The sequence below is a fragment of the Myotis davidii genome, unplaced genomic scaffold, assembly GCF_000327345.1.
Source record: "Myotis davidii unplaced genomic scaffold, ASM32734v1 scaffold374, whole genome shotgun sequence".
NCBI classification, from domain to species: domain Eukaryota; kingdom Metazoa; phylum Chordata; class Mammalia; order Chiroptera; family Vespertilionidae; genus Myotis; species Myotis davidii.
In genome coordinates, this window is record NW_006287082.1 from 1,145,979 (window position 1) to 1,167,805 (window position 21,827).

Below are 21,827 nucleotides of genomic sequence, written 5' to 3' on the forward strand. Positions count from 1 at the left end.
CTCGTAAAGAAGATAAAAGGATATAGTCTACACACAAAAAGGTCACATAGTTTTCATTGCCTTGTCAAAGAATGTTTTACCTTTAAGACCTCTGATCTTCCTCCAATATACATGACCTTCAGCATTTTCTTTGTCCATGGATGTTGCAGTATGGATTCTGCTTGGAGTTTCAGTGAGCTTGAGAGTCCCTGTTTGTTTCTCAAACTGCTCACTCTCCCCCCCTGTTCTCTGTGCTCTTGGAAGGCTGACGTTTGTGGGTTTCATCAGTGGCTTCCCTTGCCTTTTGTCTTTCTCTCTCTTTTTTCTTTTTAATTGAATTTATTGGAATGATATTGGTTTGCAGACCATACAGGTTTCAAATGTCAACTCAACAAAACATCATCTGCACACTGCATCGTGTGTCCGTCACCCCAAGCAAAGTCTCTTTCCATCCCCATTTCCCCCCATTTGCCCACTCCACCTAGCTCCCATCCCCCTTCTCTCTGGCTATGACCACATGTGTTAGGTATATATATTTTTTGGTTAATCCTTTCCCCTTCTTTCATCCACTCCCCCCAAAACCCCTCCCCTCTGACAGTTGTCAGTCTGTTCCATGTTTCCATGCCTCTGTTTCTATTTTGTTCATCAGTTTATTTTGTTCATTAGATTCCACATACAAGTGGGATCAGATGGCATGTCTTTCTCTGACTGGCTGAAATAAGTCACTTACTAGGAAGAGAAACAATTCAATTAAAAAATGGGCAAGGGGCCTGAGTAGACACTTCTTCAATGAGGACATACAGATGGCCTACAGGCACGTAAAAAAAAAAAAAAAAAAAAACCGAAAAAAAAGCTCAACATCACTGATCATCAGAGAGATGAAATTAAAACCAATGAGATATCACCTCACATCTGCCAGAATGGCTACCATCAATAAATCAACAAACAAATGCTGGCAAGGATGTGGAGATAAGGGAACCCTTGCATACTGGTGTTGGGGATGCAGACTGGTGCAGCCACTGTGGAGAACAATATGGAGTTTCCTCAAAAAATTAAAAAATGCAACTGCCTTTTGACTAGTGATACACTTTTGGGAATATATTGGAAGAAACCCAAAATACTATTTCAAAAGAATATATGCACCCTCATTGCAGCATTATTTACAATTGCCAAGATCTGGAAACAGTCCAAGTGCCCATTAGTAGATGAATGAATAAAAAAGCTGGGTATGGTACATTTACTCAGCAGAATACTACTTGGCCATAAGAAAAAAGGAAATCTTACCCCTTGTGTCATCAGCATGGATGGCCTTCTGTCTTTTAATATGAGTCTACAAAATTAACTCTTCAGTGTAGGAAAGAGAATGGTCAGAACCATAGGTTGACTGCTTCCCTCTTCCAAGGACCCGACTTCTGCAGAATATTCTCTCTATATTCCGATCACTGCTCCTTCACGTTTCTCCTTCAGGCCTTGTTGTGATAATAGCTCCACCACACTGTTGCTTGGAAGTGTGTGCTTCACTATCTTCCTGGTTTCCCTTAACTCTGCCAACAACTTTATAAATAATTGTGTTTTCTCTTAATTGAATTTATTTTAATTACCCTTGTAATGTGTGTAATCTGTTTCCTCCAAGTACCATGACTGATGCAATTGGTGAATACATGTGTGTGCACACAGCAGAGCAGGTCTACATTTAGGCAGGTTCCCATTTATTAGCTATATTATAAGATTATATCCCTTATTAGTCCATACTGATTTCTCTTTCTCTAACACTGGAAGTGTGTTCTGGACAGGTCAGTTGCTTTGATACAACTATTTAGGTGTCTTTAGCTTGGGTGAGTTCATCTAGCCTACCATGATATTTATTTATCCTTAATAAAGATGATAAAACAGAGGCAGATAAATAGAGATTATTTTGCAAGGTTTTATTATTACCTGAATCACCTTGAAAATGTTATTTCTCACCTATAAACTGTGGATAATTATTTCACCTAATTAATACCTTCAATGACTAAATTAAATAGGTAACAGATGGGAAGTGGTTTAAACTATACATAGTACAGCCCTGACCGGTTTGGCTCAGTGGATAGAGCGTAGGCCTGCGTACTCAAGGGTCCCGGGTTCATTCCGGTCAAGGGCATGTATCTTGGTTGCGGGCACATCCCCAGTGGGGGATATGCAGGAGGCAGCTGATCAATGTTTCTCTCTCATCGATGTTTCTAACTCTCTATCCCTCTCCCTTCCTCTCTGTAAAAAATCAAAAAAAATATGTTTTTTTAAAAAAACTATGCATAGTACAGAAATATTAGCTGTTCTTTGTTTTATCTAGTTCTTCTTGTCATTGTTATTATTACTGTTGTTAATATTCCAACATGGTACATAGTTCAGAAATATTAGTGATTGTCTTTTCTTGTTCTTCTTGTCATTGTTATCACTGTTGTTGTTGTTATTCCAACAGTACATAGTATAGGAATATTAGCTGTTGTCTTTCTTCCTCTTTTTGTCATTATTATTGTTATTATTATCATCATCATTCCAGTGGGATCAGCCATCCCACAAAAGATGTGAGTTCCTTAGGGTCCAGAGAACTTCCAGTGAAATGCACAGAAAACAGCGTAGACATAACACCCCTCCATTCTATGATTCCATCAAGGCTAATCTCATTATTCTCCATATGCCTGTTTACCTCATTCAATACTATAAACCGTAGCCTTCTAATATAGGCATTATCACCCAGAATATTATTTCTATATCACACTTCATATCTCACAACCCCACTAAATTTCCTTTTCTCTTTTGTCTCAAAACTCTTCATTTTACCTCCTGAAACTCAGTTGTTCATCAACAAATGCTGAAAATTCTTCAAATGTGTCATGCCACCCAGTTCTTCTTCAATGGGTACGTTGATTGAGGGCACTCCATTGACCTCACTACATTACCAAATCTATCCCTGTTCCTTCTTGTCATATTTATCTTTACCCAACCTAGAGTTCATAACTTATATGAAGTTCAATATAACTTATATGCAAGCACCCTCTATCAGTCAAAGATCTCAGAAGAACAGAACCAATAAGATGTATGAATTTGCTAACAAGATGAATTGACTGTTGCATCTGGCAAGTCTGATATCTGTAGGACATGCAGAAAGTCTAGAAATTCTGTTACAGTCTTTTATTTTGAAGTTATAGGCCAATATATATATTTTTTAATTTTTGTTAATTTCATATAGGAAGGAAGAAGGAGAAAGAAACAGAAACATCAATGATGAGAAATAATCATTGATTGGCTGCCTCCTGCACACCCCGCACTGGGGATGAACCTGCAACCCCGCATGTGCTCTTACTGGAATCGAGCCTGGAACCCTTTAGTCTGCAGGTTGACGCTCTATCCACTGAGCCTAAATGGCTAGGGCTGTTGTCGTCTTAAGGTACAATTCCTTCTTCTCTAGGAAACCTTAGTTTTTCCTTTTTAGGCCTCTGATTGATTTGATGATGCAATCCACAAAATGGAGTGTAATCTTTATTAAAATACATCAATTGTAAATGTTTATGGTATCTACAAAATACCTTCGTAGTGATATCTAGACTAGTGTTGACAAAGGAATTGGTCATCATAACGTAGTCAAGTTGACACGAAAATTAATCCTTATACATCCTTCAATTTGGAAACTTTTTAAAAATGATTTATTGGGGGGAAAATACAACTATTAGTTTATTTTGACTACTTTCCAACTATATTTCCCCAGTAAAGTCATGGTTCCAGTCATCAGGATAGATATTTTAGATCTCTCCTATAATCTTAAACCTCATTCATTAGGTAACTTCAAAAATAAAAAGAACTCAATATTTTTATAATTCAAGAAAAAATAAAGTATGACTAAAGTATTACAAATAGATTTATTTTATAAAAAGCTGGAATATGAATTATAACTAAATAATCTGATGATGTAATCTCACATATATCTGATAATTATAGCAATTTTTTTAGGGTAGTAATATATATTAAGGATAAAGTTAAACCCCCCAAAATTATAACAATGCATAAAAAGATGATCAGTTTCACACTCAGATATTTTTAAAAATACATATATAAATTATATACATGTAGAAATATTTAGATAGATTGAAAGATGCTTCTTAATATTGTACCTTTTAGCTTGTCAGTTCATTGGTGCACATAATGGATTTACTACTTTAACAGAAAAACTGATGCTGGCAGGATTAATGTGAGTGATTGCTGTCCACCAACACACTGGAAATGGTGATGGATTTCCATTTCTGGCTACTGTTCTTGTTACAACCCGAGTGGAAACATTCTTCCTTCTAGCCTATCATTAAGAACTCCTACACACAAATGAAGGCAGTCTTTGAATGCAATGCTCTTGAAAAATGAGGAAATAATTCTTTGAAGATGGAATGTATTACTATTTTTAGTATAATTTTTACATGTTTGTTTGCTTGATTGATCTCCCAATTCACATCTAAGATCAAAATTTTGATCTGGTGTATGAAAATGAAATATTTACACATTTCCATCACTATTCTCTGTAGTAGTTACTATCATTTATAAACCCCTATCTGACAGCAGATTTAATGAAATAGATTGATATTTGCAATAAAAGATGAATGAGTGAGTAAAGATATTTATTTTCTATTCCCTTCAAAATGCCATTGAAATGACATCATATACAAATTAAAAATAAAATTATAACAATGCTAGTAATGGAACAAGATGCTACCAATAATTCAGAAATTTGAAGAAATGTCTGGAAGAAAATAAGTACATGGCATCAGAATGATAGAGATTGAGCAGGAGAAAGTACAAACCAAAACAAGTTAAAGATAATCTTTCTAGGATGTTAATTTAACTTACAGTATTATTATTATTATTATTTATTATTATTATACACTCCATTTTTTTTCTTCTTTATTGCCTCAGTGATGGGGTTTACCAACCATTCAATACTTCCCTGTAAGAACTTTCTGATGTTAAAACAGGATCAATAGTAAGATTTGACCCTATAGGTTAGACTGAGACATTCTAGAAATCAGGGCACCACACGAATCTTCAGGGCTCTGCAAGTCAGGAAACGTGCAAGACAGATGGGGACCGTGGGGACTGGATCACAAGGTGAACTAGGACCATGAGAAGAGCCCCGGTGTGAAAAGCTTTACAGACACATTGGTAACGAAAACCCTTAATTAATTCCCTGAAGAGATACTAAGAGAAAACACTTTTTCAAACAAAATTCAAAATGAAATTAGTTATTAGAGAAACATAATTATGAGTTTAAGGGGCAACATGGTAAATAGTGATTATAAACACCCACAATAAGGAAGATTGGTATAGGAAGGCTTTCTTGTAAAAACCATTAATTGCATCAGCTTTTGTTTTCATGTTCATTCTCATTCAATCACAATATCATAATAAGCATCAACTTCAAACATCAAGAGCATGAATCATGAAAACTCAGTACTTTCAACCAGCATAGATAAGATCAATTATAAGCTCCTGGAAATAGCTCACAGATTTCAGTTTAAGAGAACTAGAGATTTTTTCAGGAAGCATTTGTTTTCTTTGCACATCCTTCCAGACTTACACAGAATTATTTCGGATATAAATAAAGCTTAGTAATTGATATTTCTTCTAAGGTGTGTTCTCTACAGCTATAATCAAAATATTTGTGAACCATTCTCAACAAGTTATCTTCCTAGGGAACTTGTGTACCAGTGGACTTTTTTAATTTTTATAGATTAATGGTAAAATTTAAAATGGAACAAAAGCTTTTTCAAACAAGGTCAAATTTAGTGATTTCTAAGTGAAGAATTCCTGAATTTAAATATTAAATCCACCGTTCCACCACCACCATCAGGATCATCATACTTAATTTACAAGACCCACATATCCCATATGAAAATTGATTAAACATGGGTCCATATTATGTAAAATGAAAATTATCTTCCTATCTCACTCCTTTTCCTATTTCCATTCTTCTGGTATGTTTTAGAATATGTTTTCCTTGGTTATTTTTTTGTGACCAAATGGAATAAGAGAGTATTTTAATTTTTACAATAACAACAGAAATGAATTGATTGCTTTTTGATCATGTGTCCTGCATTGTCTAAATTGCTTATATGTATTACCTCTTCTCACTTAATAAATGCAACTCTGTAATACCAGAGTTGTTAATATCCCTATTTTGTAGGTAGGGAAATAGACATTTTAAGTAAGTTAAATAGACTTGTATTTGTATGTATGTATACATATTAATATTTGTGTATTTGTACAACATACGTGTACATAAATGTGCACATACATATGTGTATGTTTGTGGACATTGATTCTGGAAAAAGAAACCTTGAAGATAAATTTTTGGGTCAAACTGTGGGGTTATTTCATGTTTGACAGTTATCAAAGAATTGTTTTCTAAAGAGACTAGAACAAATGTCCCTCTCATCATCTAATCACACATGGAGAAGTACTTTATCCGTATCTTCAGCAATACTGGACCTTATCAATCCTTTATTATATTTTTCAATATAATGATTTTAAAGATGTCAAATTTGGTCTGTGATTTGCAGCTATTTTCCCACTAAGATGTAAGGGATATTAACCCCAAATTATATATGTTTTAAATATGTCTTGTCAATCAATTTTGTGTCTATCCTTGGATGATTTTGATACAAATCCTTAGCCTACTGAAAAAGTGAATACAAACCCTTAAAATTTATGCTGGATTGCTTTGACCTCTTTAGAGACCTTACAAATGGATATGTCTCCGACCTACATTGTTTTTCCTGGGAGACACAGAAGTTCTCTTTGTGTTCTGTTATCTAAGATGGAGCTATATTGGCTCAATAATCAAAATGAGAAACATCCTGTCCTGAAGATATACTCCTGGACCTTATTATAAAATTTCTGACTTGCATTATCCTGTTAAATACAATATAAACTTATTGAATTGTAATCATTTTGACCAAAGAGCTTATGAAATAAAATATTCACTTGAAAACTTTTCTTTGAAAGACAAAAAAGCATACTTTCTGACCTGATTATTATTGTATTTTCCAAACTATATGGAAAGACAATAACCTGTTAAGTCATGTCAACAATATAAAATATGTATGCCCTGTATTCAGGTATCAAGTAGACACTACCATAAATAAATCAAAAGTTTAAAAATCTCCAGCATAATAGAGTGTTTATAAATATATAGCCATTTACAGGTACAGAGAGAGCTCTGGTGTTTGACCACTTGGCAGTTCAGACAGGAGATGTCCTTGAGGTGGATACACCTGTGAAATACTAAAAGTTTCTTTGCAACTGTTAGTCCAATAAGTGGGTTTAGGAGCATAGCTATGAATACAATTACATGCCTTGTCTCTTTACTAGAAACTTTAAATTGGTGTGTTAGTGAAGTTATAGCTCAATCTATTTATATGTTCCACTCAATTCAACGGTTTCTTCCAAACACCCTTAGTAGAAAGATTAGCATTCCTAGTTGACTGCCTACAACAGAGAGTAGTATTTGTGTTAGAAAGACTTGTATCAACTCTTAAATATACACAGAAAGAAAAGTTGGGGGAGGAACATAAAATTAATAAGCTTCCTTTTATAAAAGAAGAAATAGACTCTTCAACAAGAAACTTCATTGATAACACAACACAGTAATGGGAACCAAAGTTTTAAAATACCAAGTCTTTTGCTATTCCTGCTACATCATACAATGCCAGGTAAATTATGAGCATCAATATTGAAAAATCCATCCATTGAGAGATGAATGAATAAAGAAAATGGATAATGAAATACATAATTGTGTATATATATATATGAAATATATATATATATATTATTTCAGCCATAAAAAAAAAGAATGAGCCCTGACCAGTGTGGCTTAGTTGGTTGGAGTGTTGCCTGTACATAGAAAGGTTACAAGTTCAATTCCCAGTCAGGGTACATACTGAGGTTGTGGGTTCCATTTCTGGTCAGGGTGCATATGGGAAGCAACTGATGTGTGTTTTTCACATTGAAGTTTCTCTCTCTCTTTGTCTTTCTCTCTGTCTCTCTCTTTCTCTTCCTTCTCCTCTCTCTAAAATCAATTAAAATAAAAAAATAAAGAATGAAATCTTGCCATTTGAAACAACATAGTTGAGCCTTGAGAGCATTATGCTCAATGAAATAAGCCCAACAAGGTAAAGGCAAATACCATATGATCTCACTTATGTGTATAATCTAAAAATACATACATGTCAATACAGAAACCAGAGTAGTGGTCGCCAGCAGGGTTTGGTGTGCAGATGGTTAAATGGGGGATGAGAATCAAAAGGTCAAAAACTTCCAGTTATGACTCATGGGGCCATAATGTACAACATGGCAACTGTAGTTAATAATATTGTTTTATATATTTCAAAGTTGCTGAGATTCAATCTTAGAAGTTCTCATCACAAAAAACTGTGTAACTATATAGTGATATATATTAACTAGACTTATTGTGATCAATTCTGAATACATTCAAACACTGAATCATTATGTTGTACCCCTGAAACTAATATAATGTTGTATATCAATTAAACCTCAATTATGTAAAACAACATTTACATACAAATTAAAATTCCAAGGTATCTTTACCTCAATTAACTTAAAGTAATGGACCAGTAACCCTATAAAAGATGTTTTCTTAAAAAATTAATTTTTAGAAAATGTAAATATGGAAGCCCAATTTATATAATACTTATATGGCCTTATATTAGGGTTAGAAGTAAAAAAATATATACAGATTAATTGCAATAATCATATTTTAAATAAATCAAAACACATCATTGTATTTTTTCAAGTTAGGGAAAGTAGAAGGAATGCTAAGAGATGCCAAACATAATTACTTATTTATGTTTTTAAGGAAATTGTACAGTGAATTTGATTTGTATATTTCTCTCTACATTTAGACTTAAAAAAACCCAAATGTAACAGAGTCTACAATATCCTTTCAGTTTTGACCGAAATATTTTAAAATACAATCTAGGTATAATCAACTGACACAAGATTTCTGGCCAGAAATCCTAAACCTGCAAAATATGGTACAACTCACATTAGTCATTTTGCTAACAGACAAAAAAATATTTGAAGCCCTGGAGATTTTTACTCAGCTTTCTTGTTTTAAATCAGTTTCATTTCTCCTAAGGCTGGATATGAGAAATATTTCTTCTTTAATGCTAGCCACTTCATCTCCCTTTTCTCATGTTAATTCCTATTGTTCTCCGCTTCTAGTAAAAACACACATCTACTATTCCTATTGTTCTCCGCTTCTAGAGAAAACACACATCTACTATAGGCAAATCTTGCCAAGGAAGTATCTATTGATGGTGAATTCTTATGATAACTCTTAAAAAGTTAGTATAACTATTATGGATCACATTTTGAACAATTTATATTAGATATAATTTAACATTTTCCTTAATGTTATATTTACCCCCTTATTGTTTTCTCTCCAGCATTAAGCTGCATCCATTCATTTTGAATATTCCCGCTGGCAGGTTACTATTTGATTAGCTACATGAAAAATACAACTTCAACATCAATTCTATTAAAATTCACTTTTATTTCAGTAAATGACCAAGAGTAACAGCAAATATCTATAGGGCAGATTAATACAGAGGTGTCTTGCTTTTCTCTGATCTTACATGTAACAAAGGGGCCCTCGGAGGCACCACGTTGAGACCTGGGTGACAGAAGGCTCTGGGAGCTCATGGTTAACTTTGTTATTTGATAGCTGACCCAGGAAATCTCTGACTGCTGCTCACAAGTGCCTGCTGCAAACAGCTCAGCTTGGCAGAACAAGTGCTGAGACTAATGGCAACAGAGAATCCAAACACCTGCTGTCTGCGGAACTGAAATAGGCAACTACAAGCTGGAAAAAAGAGATTTAGAAAAACAGACACCAGAACCACGCATCTTCAAGAAATTCTGCCTTGTTTTAGGTATTACACAGCGCCCGACCTGAGTGAAGATTGTCTTTCAAAGAATTATTTGGAACCCAGAACATACAGATCTGTGAAAAATAGGACATAGATATTTTGGATGTGAGGGGCTGTGTTGATTCCCAGAATATACACAACAGTCAAGATTTCCCTTCAGCTGTGAGTGGCCTTATGCCTCCCTAGAGGGCTGCATGGAAATAAAAGCCAAGGCAGAGGGCATGGCGGATTATCTGGAATCCAGGTCATAGAAAAGTGTGGACTTCCGCTGTTGCTGTTAATCCTCAGGATATTTTTTTCCATTGCTTTTCAGAGAAGGAGTGGAAGGGAAGGAGAGGGGGGAAAGAGAGAGAGAGAGAAATATCAATGTGAAATAGAAACATCGATTGGTTGCCTCCTACACTGGCCCCAACCAGGGGCAGGGAGTGACCTCGCAACCCAGCTACATGCCCTTGACTGGGAATTGAAACCACCACCCACTGTGCATGGGCCGATGCTCTAACCACTGAGAAACATGGGCCAGGGCCATCCTCTTCCTTTTTCCTTAGTGAATAAGAACTGACATTCCAAAGCCATTTCTGAAGTAGGCCATAAAGCAGGGGTCCTCAAACTTTTTAAACAGGGGGCCAGTTCACTGTCCCTCAGACCGTTGGAGGGCCGGACTATAGTTTAAAACATCGATTGGTTGCCTCCTACACTGGCCCCAACCAGGGGCAGGGAGTGACCTCGCAACCCAGCTACATGCCCTTGACTGGGAATTGAAACCACCACCCACTGTGCATGGGCCGATGCTCTAACCACTGAGAAACATGGGCCAGGGCCGTCCTCTTCCTTTTCCTTAGTGAAGAAGAACTGACATTCCAAAGCCATTTCTGAACTAGGCCATAAAGCAGGGGTACTCAAACTTTTTAAACAGGGGGCCAGTTCACTGTCCCTCAGACCGTTGGAGGGCCGGACTATAGTTTAAAAAAAAACTATGAACAAATTCCTATGCACACTGCACATATCTTATTTTGATGTAAAAAAACAAAATGGGAACAAATACAATATTTGTATTTGCATGTGGCCCGCGGGCCGTAGTTTGAGGACCCCTGCCATAAAGCATTCAGTTATTTTCAAGCCAAGTGAAAATAGAAATCTGCTCTTACACAGTTGATGTGGGTCTTGTGGCCTAGTGTAGGTCAAGAAATAGGGGGAAGAAACAGATAAGAATAATGGATATGCTGACAGCATTTCTGGATTTTTCATTGCTAATAGGAAGAACAAGAATGGAGCCAATATGTTAGAGAATGACCAACCGAAGGAGCTAGTGGACAGCAAGTTCTAATCATACGATGAGACACTTGTCAGGAGTCCCCTTTGAACTGGAGTACAGAGAAACTTTCACCATTCAAAAGAAGGGAAGCAAGAAGCAATTTACCCTACTCATGAAAGTCTTTGGAAAAGCTGCTCCCTAATAGTTCTGCAAAAATATCTATTTCTATTTTTGTAGTGTATGATACTACACCTGAATATCAGCTGGTTTAATAAAAAAATATAGTGTATAGTTTTGTGATAAATCCCATGCCTCCTGAAAGGAACTGCCCTCTCTTCACTGAATTTCATTGGGTAGAACTGACAGGTGTCTTCTCAAAGATGACTTTGAGGATCGGGTTGACCAGAGGGCTTAGTACAAGAGGTGGGGTCTGGTAAGAGTCTGTGAGAATTCAAGCTTGGTGAAGTGAATGTGGCTGACAGGCAAATGCATGTACACAGAGGCTTTTAAGTAGCGTCAGCTCCGAAGTCACTGTGGTCTTGACAAGGAAAACAGTACTTAGGGCCTCCAAGAAAGGAGCCCAGTTGTCTCCATAGGATTTTTTAAATAAACCTTTATTGTTGAAAGTATAACGTATGTCCCTCTCTTTCCCCCTCCAACCTCCCCCCGCTGTTGACTACAGGATCTTTTTTAAACACCAGCCTAATGAAGGGAATTGTGAGCTACTTCTTTGTGGCAATAACTTTGTTTAGTGCTGCCTTTCTGACAGTTGGAATCCAGTCCCCTCATTCATGTTTGTCTCTAAGAGGGTTCAGAGGGCATTACAAATGAATTTTATTGTTCCCATCAGAAGCATCAACTTCTGTGGTCTCCATGTAATACCCCTGATTCTGCATCTGGGTGCACTGTCTACAGAGGTTTATACTACTTGAGTCACTGCCCCCGCCCTAACATAGAGTAGTTACTGCACTGCAGCTACGCCTGACCAGCACTTTATGGGAAAGTTAATTTCTTTGCCTGTCCTTGGCTGTGCCCTCGGTCAACCGCTCTCAAGTGGCCTCCTAGGTCCGAGTTCAGGACAAAGCCAGCCTCGTTCCCTTCTCCACTTCTGCGAACACCATCTCTTTCACCAATACTGTCCCTGTCAACAGAGCACTTTCTGTGCTGGTTTGCGAATAGCCCTTCCAATGCCATAGATTCTCAGAGGCTTTGTCGAGGTGCCAATTCCCTGCCCCAAAGCCAGGTGCTAAAAGGCAGAATGATAATCTCTCTATTGCTCCTCGAACCCCATAGGCCATTCTGCAGCCAGAAAGGCTCTCTTACTTCTGATCTCCCAGACCAAAGTGTTCCAGCATCTCCTGGTTCTTCCCATCATTTGGCTCCGGCTACACCGAGAAGCAAGTCTATGGCCACCATCCAAATGCAATATGAATAAAGCAAGATAGAAATTAAATGGCCAGTATCTGTATAAGTTGTTTAAAATAAGCCTCAAGAGGACTATAGAACCTCTGCTTTTTCTTCTTTGTATCTTATTTCAAGCAATTTATTGTCAAATTAATAAATTTTTAGTTTCTTTGCTATAAAATATGAAGAGGCCATTAAAATGAGGGAGAAATTGCCTACCAAGGGACATTCAATGACCAATAGTTGAATAAATAAATAAAGAACGAATGGAGAACTACTTAGATTAGAAACATATGGCATGCAATGACCTTAAATTTTCCAAACACTTTTCAAAGTGTTCTCCCTAAACTATTTTCATTTAGCTTATATAATTTTGTCTTTGTTGTATTTCCTTAATAAATAGGAAATGTAAACACAGAGTTAGATGCTTAATACTTGTAAGAAATTATATTATCTAAATATCATAGAGTATGCCTTCCTTATTTTATTATATGTGTCTTTGTATGTAGGTACCCTTTTTCCTCATATTGGACCTTCATTATAGGAAGAGTCTGATCTGAGGTTTGTCACCTCATTAAAAAAAAATGAGTTTTTGAAGTAAAATAGGCACTAATGAATGCTCAGACAGGCTTTGTGGTCCTTCTTGATGAATGTGAATGAAAATGATCAATCAAGCCTATGATCCAGCTGTTACGATATACATCATCGCTGCTCTATGATGACAGCTCCAATATGGTCTTCTTAATCTTGCTTTGATGCCAGTATGTCATGCAGATTTTCATGTAATAGTAAGAATATGATGAACAGCAGTTACATTTTAAGAAGCTTCACATAATTGTATTGATTCTAAAGTTGATGAATGTTGACTCAGCTTCACCCAATTAGAGAGAGAAGAGGGAAGCGCGTCTGCATCGTGAGGAAGGGGGGCCATCCTTTCGGCTTCCTAAGATTGGATGAGAATTCTGAGGCTATGGTACTTTATGAGATGCCTGGACATTTTTTTAAAAAGGCTTTTTGATCTGTAGCCCCAGAGTGGTAGTCACTAGAATTGAGTTACAAGAAGGTATGGTCATTTGAGGAAGGCAGCTCCAGTTCCTCCACACTCAGCATTGTCAAAGAGCACCTGCTGTCAGTGTTCACCTTTCAGGAATCCTCCGCCACCGCCTCAGAGGTCTCATCTGAGGATATGTTCATAGTACTCAGTCCACTAACCAAATCTGCCATGGTCGCTGACTTCCAAGTAACCCCTTTTTCAAAACCTATGTGAGCAGAGCAAATCTACCACTTCCAGACTTATTAATGGCATCATTTAGTCTGCCAGTGTATGCTTAAAATGAGTCCCTGGGTTGAAGTGTTATTTTGTTGTTTTAAAATAAAGTCTCCACAGCATGAATCACCTTTTTTTGACGGAGAAGACCAGGCTCTTTTAAAAAATGTTCAAGTCTTTTAAAAGTACTAGAGAGAGAGAAAAACTGACAATCAATAATATCTATCATCTATCTATCTATATAATTATCTATCTAAGAGTTATAGAGAAAGATACATATCAGTAGGAATATACTAGTAAGACAAATACAAAAGTTAATATATTGATACATTATCCTCACTTGTAACCTTACTTATTCATTTATATCACAAAGTATTTATGGGAAAATTTTAAAAATGGTATATTCAGGTATATTCAGCTTTTCACTATATTATCACTAGACCCAATTCTTCATGTTTTTTTTTTTTACATTCAAAAAAAGAGAATATAAAAAAAAGGTAAAATAAATTAGATACAAGATAAACCGTATGAAAAAACTAGGGACCTTAAGGTAGCTGCTGCTACGATGGTGTCACTTAAAAACATTCTTGCGGATTAGTCTGGTAGCCCCAGACAATGTCAAGTAGCTGAAAGGACATTTTCTTTTCAAAAATACTTATAGTTGCTACATGTGAAAAATGATACCTACATATATCCGCATCTTTCTCTATATAGAAGAGTATCCTTTCCACAACTTTTGCAACTTTAATGTATACCATCCAAAATATGTTCTTGTGAAAAATAATTATGAATCAATGAAAAAAGTAACTACTAACCACATAGCACATCAAGAGTCCTGTGTTAATAAATCTAAGTCATTTTTAAATTAATGTGACATAAAAATGCCAGGACCTGACTCAAGATCAAAGGCAAAGACTTCTGAGAACATTTGCAATTAACACAGTTGCTTCCTCATGAAGGTCTACCCTAGAGAAGAGTCAAATGAAGCATCTGTTTCTTGTTAATTTCCTGAAGAAAGAAAAAATGTGAAATGTTCTAAACTAAGCTGGAGTAATCAAACAGCTGCTTTTGTGGCAAACAGTGAAAGGGATCTGGGGATGTTTGACTTTAGGGTGTCTATGGAAGAGGCTTTTATCGTTAGCATAAAGAAAATGCGATGACTACATTTACCTTTTAATTGCGTGCCATTTTATTGCAGTCGTTTATGTGCTAATCAACTTAATGTCTCATCGGTACCTGAAAATAGCGCAAAGTTATGAAATTTGTATAAAGAAAACATAAAGCATTCCACTCCTATTAGACATTCACAAATCTTACAATAGCACTGACTACTGAGTGTTGATTATTCTTGACAAGGTAGTCCAGAGGAAAAAAATAAACTGTCATAGATCTACTTAAATTATACATACACACACACAGAGAGAACAGTCTCTCTCAACTTCCAGATACAAATATTTCTTTAAAGTAAATAGCAATCAATATGTGTAAAATATAAATGAGAGACAACTGTACAATCTTACTTTTGGTTACTATAAATTATTGATCACCTGAAAGTGAAAAGGAGTATATTCTGCTGGACAAGACTACTTATGCATTTTATCAGTTATTCACTAACAATTATTTGATGACAAATGACCTAGAGTTCTAATTCCACCAAAATATAAGTGTATCTACCAAATTTGGTGGGAGGTACAATACACTTCAAAATTACTTTCTATTACAAAAGAAGATAACATTCTAAAATTATTTATTCAAATTGGGGGCAAGAGAAGAGATTTAGAATGGTGCTAAGTGATTTGGAGGATTAATCTAATCCAAAGATATGCATATTTCCTTACCCCATCACCATAAGTAACTTGAATATTTTAAGTCTCAATTGGAAATGAAAATAATTTCTAAAGTCTCTGTAATATATTTTAAAAGTTATGGAAACCAAGAGAACCTCTGCACAAAGGCAACAACCATGTTTAAGCTATTCACGGCTCCACCCTCAATACCTCTCATGGTACTTGGTTTACAGTATAAACACTCATTATATATTCAATAAAATAATAAAATCCACTCCCTATTCCTTTGGGAATTCTCAAATACAAGGTTAGACAAAGGAGGTTTTCAGTTGTGAGTACATGAAACAGTTTATTCTTGTGTTATTATAATTATAACCTGCATGTCTTTTCCCATGTGAACAGCTGTAAACCTACTTTTGCCCACCTCTGTATTTGAGAATTTCTTTGCAGACCTATCAACTGCTCATAAAAGTTCCTTACATGCACAAATGTGTGTATAGTTTTATCACCCTCAAACAGAATTAGAGTGAAAACAATCTTTGGAGTACGATAAATTTTTATCATTGGCACACACCTGGCCTTACTTGTTTTATTTACTCATTTGCTTGCTTACTTACTTACCCTTCCACTCCCTGCCTTTCTTCTCTTTCAAAATAAAGTAATATGTTCTATTAGCCACCCTCTCCAGGAACTAAGACTTTAATAGTAATTTGCATCTAGCCATGTGAACCTCCCCATCCTATGCTCCTCCCTCCCTCCCTCCAAATTAACCATGTCCCTCAATTTTCTTTCTTTTCTTTACAAATATTTTTTCTATCTCATATGTATATATCTGAGAAGTGAATGTGAGTAAATAGACATATACTTAATTTTGAATCTTTTAACTACTTAAGAAGGACATCATTAAGTGTATAATTTGGGATGACTTAATGTTACTTATTGTGCATTTAACTTTCATGTATTATTAAACAGCACCACAGGTCAGTAATTTATATGATTCCATTAGTATTTCAGTTTATTTATCCACTCTTGTCATAGGGGATCATCTAGTCATTTTTTTATTGTGCTATTGTTTATGGCATCTTTGTGAATGTCTTGATATACATTATTTAATGTGTACCAGGTGCTAGGTTACCAAGTGCTAAGTAAGAGGATGTGTGAATGGTTAACTTTATGATGCAATGAATATCAAATGATATTTCTTCCTTGTCTTGATTTGCATTTCCCCAATTATTAATTAACTTGTTTTAAAGAACAAAAGACCTTAGTTTTAAAAGTAGTGCATTTAGTTATTTAAACAAAAAGCCCTATTTTGTCCTGCTTAAGATATATGTTTTAATCCATGGTATAGGGAAGTCTTAAGTAGTGCATAAGCATTCTAATTGGTGATGATGTTGGAATTTTTCAGAATTGTTGCTTTTTTTGGCTTTTAACTTTCCCATATAAATTTTAGAATCAACCTAATACATTTCATAAAGTATAAGTTGGAATTATGATTGGAACTTCATTGACTCTATATATTAAGAAAAACTAAAGAAATTCAGCTTTTCTATCTCTCCATTTATTTTAGTTTTCTTTAATTCATTTAACAATCATTTATGTTTTTGCCTGTAATTATCTTTTCCATATATTGTTTTACTGATTATGAGTTCTTGAATACTATTGTAAATTATTTCTTCTCAATTATCTTTTTTACATGTTTGTCACTGATGTAATGAAAAGCAATTGATATTTGAATATTAAACATATCATCACCTTTAAAAATTGTTCTCGTTTTCAATGATTTTAAAACAAAATGTGTTTCTAATATGTTCCATTTAGATTCTTTTTTTTTGTCTTAAATAATTTTAATATATACTTTTGAACTGGTTAGAAAGTTTCTTCTTTTCCTAATTTACTGAGAGTTTTAAAATAAATTTCTGTCAAATTTTACCAAATTTCTTTCTGGTGCCTATTGAAATGTTTGTGTACTTTTTTTCTTCAATGACTGCTATGTCATATTCAGCCAAATTCAGTAATTCAGTTAATATTACTTGTATAGATCTGCTAAGGACTACCAATTTTCTAGTTTATTTTTTTCCTCCCCAGTATTCAATTAAACATTCTATTTTGGCAAATTTAAGGTTCTGTAGGACCCAGATTTAATTTAAATAAAAATGCCATAGATTTGGTTTTTCCATATATTATTCTTTAAAGTTTCATGCCCTGGTATCATTTCTATCTATTATCTATTATCTATTATCTATCTATCTATCTATCTATCTATCTATCTACCAGGCTAATATGCAAAGTGTCCCCTTGGGAGTTGGACCAGGAGACCGGGAGTTTGATTGCTCACTATGATGTGCGCTGACCACCAGGGGGCGACGCAGAATAAAAAAAGGCCCTGGCCAGCAGCTGGAAGGTCCCGATCGGCCCTGATCACCGGCCAAGCCTAGGGACCCTACCTGTGCATGAATTTCTTGCACTGAGCCTCTAGTTTTTATATTTTTCTCATTTGGGGGCAAATATCTCTAGCAAATATCTTCAGGTTTTATGATAATGATAAAGTGTAACATATTTAATACACAAATGCCTATTTAATACAGTATAAGTGAAATGATTTAGAGTCACATAAGCCAAATATGAATCCCCATTGTACCAATTAGTTTTGCAACATTATGAAATTCATGCTTCATTACTTTATTTTTCTGTATTAGTGTAAACATTTTGTTTTTTTATTATTAAAGACCTGGTCTGTATGAAGTGAACAAAATTTAATAGGTATTAATTATTCTTGCCATTTCAGGTACAATTATTAATATTGTTCTATATCAAACATTAAATAACAATACATAGGCATAATACAAAGTGAGATTTTATAGGAAAACTTTTTAGGATATTATATTACATGTATAAATAGCAAACTTTCAAATAATTTGAAAGTGGTAAATATGAATACTTAAAAGTAAAACCTCCTATTTCTAAAATTATAATTTAATTAAGCCTTGGAATATCAAAATGAAATTCACATTATCTTCTTTTCCTTAAAAGGAGCACTAATAACCATTTACATATGCACAGTATAAAAGGCAGACTGCAGAATTAGGTCACTTTGGGCTGATTCCGGATATATAATTGTGGACCTAATTCTCTATTTTGAGTATAAATAAATGATTGTTTCCATAGATACATGATGACTAATTAGAATAATAAGCTTTTCAAAATTTATTTTTCTCATGGGAGCTCATTTGTAATGCATTATATATAGTTCCCATTTCTTTAAAAAATAATAAACTTGTGCTTTAAATATCACTAGTGGTTAATGTATAGAGATAATTTATTATGAAAAGTATTTTTGGTAATTATTATAGAAAAATTAAGTTAATAGACTACTTATACAATCTTTGCAACAGTATTTTTTAAAGGCCTGATTTTACAAGTACATATATATGATAGCTTTGGACTTTCTATGCACTCATTATGCATAAATTAAATAGTTGAGGATTTAATGTATTCTTTCATATAATCCCTATATAACCTGCCAGGCTTTAGATATTATAGAATAAATTTATTTCCATGATAAAGGCTCTATTGTTAAAATCCTTTATTTTTTGATGAGCTAAATCATTGTTATATGTAAAATATTTTTAAATGTGTATCTCACATCCTTTTATGTATTTGAGGTACCAAAGACATATGTAATAAAACTAGAGGCCCGGTGCACAAAATCTATGCACGTGTGCAGTCCCTAGCCCTGGACAGCAATCAAAGTGTGAGCATCTGGCATGGAAGGGAAGGTCCCAGCTGACCTCAGGGCCCTGGGCAGCACTTTAGAGAAAGCATTTTATTAAGGGCATAACTATATGCAGTTTTGCTCATCTTCCTTACTGTAAGAATATATACGTGAACTCCTTGGTAAATGGGTGATTTTCAAACAAACTTTCTTAAAACAATGGGCCATAAATACTTGTTTTCCAGTAAAGTTACCTAACAGATAATAAGGAGAGTCCAGTTCCACGCTAAAATCCTATATGTTTTCTTTCAAAGTGAGTAAAGAATATGGGAGATTTATTCATTAACCAACTTGATCAGGGTTTGGTAGGATTGGCTTATAATACAACTTTTCATAGGGACTCAATTTCACAAGGCCTTGAACTTTTCTTTCTTCTCTGAGTCTAAAGTCCTCCACATTTTTTCTAAGACCTAATATCACCTCTCCTAAGGCAAAATTACTGTGGTGTGAACAATCTCTTTTTAAAAAAATCCTGGTGGAATGGGAAGAAAGCAATAATTATAATCCCTTCTGATTGGCTGGATACCATGTTCACTCTTGATGAATTACTGTGCTAGTGGAATGTGAACTAATGGGATCAGGGGAGGGGTCTTACTCAAAGGAATAAAAGAAGGATTATAAAACATAACATATGCAGATACCCTAGGTGCCAATCCACTTATGAAAGTAGCCTTACCTTCATTGGTCTGAATAATTTTTAAAAACCCTCCTCTCTTTAGTTCTAGAGAAGAAGGCGGTGCCAAGAAAGTTTACAAAAGGAAGCAAACCCAATGCAGGCATGTATTGAGCAGGTGATTAACCTGGATATTCTATGTGGTCAAATATAAAGATAGGATTTTAACAAAAACAGAAAGAGGGAGTATTAAGTATCTAGCTGTGCACATAAAAAGAGTGAGAAAGTAGGGCTGTAGATTAAATTAGTTGCCAGTGTCTTGCATGGTATCTTGGTTTCTCGTCCTTCTCATTTTATGAGATAAACTATAGCATTCTGAGTCACAACCTTTGTATGAGGAAACAGTTGAAACGTAGAATCCAATTAAAAAGACAATTTTTTTTTTCTTTACCCAACATCCTGAGTGGAAGACTGCATTGCAGTACTAAACGCATAAATCTATATTAATATACTATAGCTAATATGGACTTGAATTATATAACTCTTGGATAATGATATTTAGTTATCTGTTCATTAAACCATTTATTTAACTAACTCATTAATTTATTATTTAAGCAAAACTTAGAATCCAATACATGCTATGTATTTTGCTAGTTGCTGAGCGATAACATTATTTATTTCTCCCTTTAGGAACCTTCCAATTATATAGTTTTAAAAAATGGGGAGTTCCATGTGTTTATATATTTTCTCTGATCATTAAAGTCCCAAACAAAATCTTGAAATTCACTTTAAAAAGTAATCAACTTGTCTAAGATCCACTCCATCTCTTCCTATAGTATCTAAGTATCCTTAAGACTTGTCACCTCCCATCTCCCCTAGCCTTCTATATCCCCTGTCCTCCCCAGAAAGACTACAATTCCCAATTAAGCCCTGTGAATATGAAATTAGAAAATATGCATATCATATGTCTATAACGTATCAGTAAGTGGTTAACAATATGTGTCAAATTAAAATATTTACTAATATTTATGTACTAAGTGAGCAACTCACAGAAATTCAATAAAAATTTCTTTTATAAATAGATTTTTATTGATTTTAGAGAAGGGAGAGGGATAGAGAAACATCAGTGATGAGAATCATCCATCAGCTGCCTCCTGCACGCCCCCTACTGGGCATATGTCCTGACTGGGAATCTAACATGGCCTCCTGGTTCATGGGTCCACACTCAACCGCTCAACTACACCAGACAGGCATATTTCTTAAGGTATATAAAAGACACTATGCTTGTTTAAGACTCTCAGGAACTAGCCCAATGTGTATAAAATATTTAGGCAAACTTTAAAATATGTATATTAAACTTAATAAAATTTTAATAAACTTTTGGAGGTCATTTCAAATAAAATGGAAATAGAAACTATTTTACGTCATTCAATTAGAATATAACAAATATATACATTTATAAAACACGTACATAAGAGGAGGGGGTGGCATTCCATCCAAAGGAGAGAGAAAATGACTGTATAACCATAACCAGAATTCCTAAATAACACTTACTTACACTAATGAGCTGAAGACTTCTGCCAAGTCTATTTCTGTTTCACATGCTACTGACAAAAATCTATCAATAAAGGAAACATGTAAAATGTGGGTTTAATAAACTTCAAATATAATGAGATGATTACATTTTAAAATGTCAAGATGCATACACTTCAAAATTGATTATTTTGGGGATAGGGTCAAGATGGCAGAGTAGGTACATGCTAAACTCACTTCCTT